Source organism: Coenobita brevimanus, chromosome 1 (assembly GCF_032717465.1).
Source record: "Coenobita brevimanus isolate Jiangsu-jjx chromosome 1, ASM3271746v2, whole genome shotgun sequence".
In the NCBI taxonomy this organism is placed as follows: domain Eukaryota; kingdom Metazoa; phylum Arthropoda; class Malacostraca; order Decapoda; family Coenobitidae; genus Coenobita; species Coenobita brevimanus.
In genome coordinates, this window is record NC_136954.1 from 56,835,729 (window position 1) to 56,839,625 (window position 3,897).

Sequence of the window (3,897 nt, forward strand, 5' to 3'; positions counted from 1 at the left end):
TGGTTGATTTTGATTGAGAATGAGTAATGGAAACTATGAGAGAGAGAGAGAGAGAGAGAGAGAGAGAGAGAGAGAGAGAGAGAGAGAGAGAGAGAGAAATAAAATAGCACAACCAAGTGAAGGACGGGTATTTTTAGAGGATAGGAACTAATCACTTCTTAAACCCGTAATTAAAGATGATGGAGGGAAAGACTTGTTCGGCAGTAATTAGTCTTTAGGAGTCTTTTATTTATTTTTTATTTTATTATTATTTGTGTTTATTTTTATTATTTTGTTTATTTATTTGTTTATATATTTTCATTTTTAGTTGGCTTTACTTATTTTATTTTTATTTTTTGTTTTATTTATTTTATTTATTTATTTATTTTTTTGAAGGGAATCTTGGTGTTTGGGATTTTCAGACTGTCTTTCATTCTGTCTGTGCCTGTCTGTCTCTCTGTGTCTTTGTCTGTTTCTCTGTCTGTCTGTGTGTCTCTTTCTGTGTCTCTGTCTCTATTGTCTGTCTTGTCGATTTGTTTGTATGATTGTATTTTTGTCTTTATATATGCCTGTATCCGTGTCTTTGTGCGTCTCTCTCTCTCTCTCTCTCTCTCTCTCTCTCTCTCTCTCTCTCTCTCTCTCTCTCTCTCTCTCTCAGTTTATCTATATTATACACACACACATACAGTACATACACAAGAGAATGAAACAAAGAAAAAGGAAGAGAAATGAAGATAGAGAAAGGGAAGGAGAGAATGAAGGAAACGAGGATTTATTTAAGGTAGTAGGTTTGGCAAAGTTAGAATAAATGAGCATAAATAGCATAGTCACATTAGACAGATTAAGTCATGGCAAGTTAGATTAATATTAACTCTCTCACCAATACTCACCCACGCACCGAAAGGCCATGTATTTTGTCTGATGGTACTTTGTTTTATTTGGCAACAGGAAATACGAATCAGTTGAATAATTAAAAAGGAAATTGTTGAAAACCTGTTAATTTTTGTCATATGAAAAATATTGGCGTGGAGTTAAAAAGTCTATGGGAATTACACGTATGAGATGGGGAACATGCATTATCAGAAACTCTCTTCTCTCTCTCTCTCTCTCTCTCTCTCTCTCTCTCTCTCTCTCTCTCTCTCTCTCTCTCACACACACACACACACACACACACACACACACACACACACACACACACACACACACCGCTCGCTGGTTCTGTGGTAACGTTCTTGCTTGCCATCTGGTAGACGGGAGTTCGCGCCTCGCTCAGGCTGCGAAAAGTTTCACTGACGAAGTGGGTGGTTACTGTCCCCCTTGAGCAAGGGGATGGGTGTGTGCGTGTGTGAAGGTCACAGCCTTGCCCTTAGATCGGACTATATGAGCTCTCAGCTCCCTTCCGGGAGGGTAAAAGCTGACGATCACGACCATCAAGTGATCCTGACCGACCCGGTGAACACACACACACACATATACACACACACACACAGACCTAGCTGTTCTGTGGCCACTTAACGCACACCACTCAAATGCACTTCCCGTTTTTCTGTAACTCCGGAAACATGAGAGAGCGAACCACACAACACCAATCCTCTCTCGCTTTGCCCATTACGGAGGCAGTTAGGCGCGGGTCTAATGGCCTCGTTAAGTGCTCCTCTCCTGTCTTAGTTCATAGTGAGGAGTGAGGGGTCCCTAAAAAAAAAAAAAAAAAAAAGAGAGAGGAAAAAAAAGTTAGCAAGCAATGTAAATGATTGAACACATGTGATTGAAGGGATTAGTAAGTGTGTGTGTGTGTGTGTGTGTGTGTGTGTGTGTGTGTGTGTGTGTGTGTGTGTGTGTAATGAGAGGTTAGCATTTGGCCTTCCTGATCTCCCGTTGGTGTTGACCTGTATTGGGGTCAGAGGACAGCTAGCACCCTTCACTGAGAGAGAGAGAACGACAGACAGACAGATTTTGACTGAAACACACACACACACACACACACACACACACACACACACACACACACACACACACACACACACACACGTCTCTACCGTAAATTCGAAGTGCAGTCTTCTTTACCTGGTTATTAAAGATAGAGCAGGTCTCTCTCTCTCTCTCTCTCTCTCTCTCTCTCTCTCTCTCTCTCTCTCTGTAAGTCAAACATACATCATCCCGTACTAATTACTTACCTGTCTTTATTACGTAACAAAGCAACAGGTGTGCATAAAAACAGAGAGAGAAAGAGAGAGGGGGGGGGAAATAGATATTGGGAACTGAAATCGATAAAAATGATTGGACTCTGATATCAGGCTTATATTTGTAGGGTTGCATTATCAGTAATGTAGAAAATAATGATGAATATAAATAACTGGGTGGGACGTGAAGGGATGATAATGCAGGCTGATAACGATGAATCCACTTAGTTATGAAGCCTCTTCGTGGGACTGCGTTACCAATAATGATAAGGGGAATACCGATAAAAATAAATGCCTTATTGGATGACAGGTAAAGGGATGGAATAAACAATGCAAGGTAATAACGATAAATACACTTAGTTATGAAGCCTGGTAGTGGGATTGCGTTACCGATAATGATAGGGGAAATATCGATAAATGTAAATGAACGTGGATAAGTGAGTTATTGCTGAGAGGGATGATAATGCTGGGTTTTGTATTATCGACGTTGGCTGCGATAAATTGGCGTTGTTGTAAGTGATTTATTTGTGGTTTGGGTCTTAAATAATTCTCCCTTCACCTTAACTTGGCGTAAAATAGCAGTAAATAGACTTGAGAATGATTCTAGTCACGAAGAAGTGCTGTAGGAATCCATTATACTCTCCTCACTTTCACTTGACCTAAAATTGCCATATGTCTGTCTTGAATGATGAATTGTAACAATAAATTAACACTAGAATGATGCTAGTTACGAAGAAGTGCTGTGGAAAGGATGTGGAGCCACAGTATTGTCTTTCTTTGCCACTTAAATACTTGACATACACTGCAACCCCCCCCCCCCCCCAAAAAAAAAAAAAAATCAAAAGACCAAGTTAAGTTAAATCGACTATATCAGCACCAATTTTCTGTGTCCGTCACTTTTAAGGAAGCCCCCTAACACCTCTTCCTGAGCGATTTTTTTGCATAATGACACCTCGCTGTCCTCTATAGTATACCTAAGTCGGCGTCACCACACTCTGCATAAATAACCTAGGAAACAATATTAGCCAGTCTTATCCAAAAATAAATCGGTAAGAGGAGGTGTTAGGGCCTAAGTAATTATCACTACACTGCATAAATAAAGTAGGAAACAGTATTAGCCACTCGTATCCAGAAATAAATCGGTAAGGAGGCGTTGTTAGGCCTTAAGTAATTATCACTACACTCTGCATAAGTAACGTAGGAAACAATATTAGCCAGTCGTATCCAAAAATAAATCGGTAAGGAGGAGGTGTTAGGGAGCTACCTTAGATAATGCAGGATCAACTCGCCTGACTGAAGAAGAGACGTACTAAGGTAAATAAATAAATAAATAATAAATACGCGCGCCACTTACCCTCAGCATTTCCAGTTATAATTATTTTTGATCGGCCGGCACGCAGAGAGGGAAGGGTATTGCAGTCAAGATTATTATTATTATTATTATTATTATTATTATTATTAATTTGAGAATCTGGATACGAAATGAACGATCCTCGAAAAATAATAAGAATTAAAGTTTTAGGTTTTGTTTCCAGTAAGCCAAGAAACCATTTACAACGCTGGGTGGTAACCATATAACCATACCATACGTGCTCCCTACGTGTCAGCAGGTGGGTTGGTGGAGGGTTAGTGCTCCTTCCCGTAAAACAAATATATAACTCAAAAGTCAGATGGCCACCCCTTACGGGATTATGGCGTCTGGTAATAGATAGATAGATAGATTTCAAATTTTGGTTTC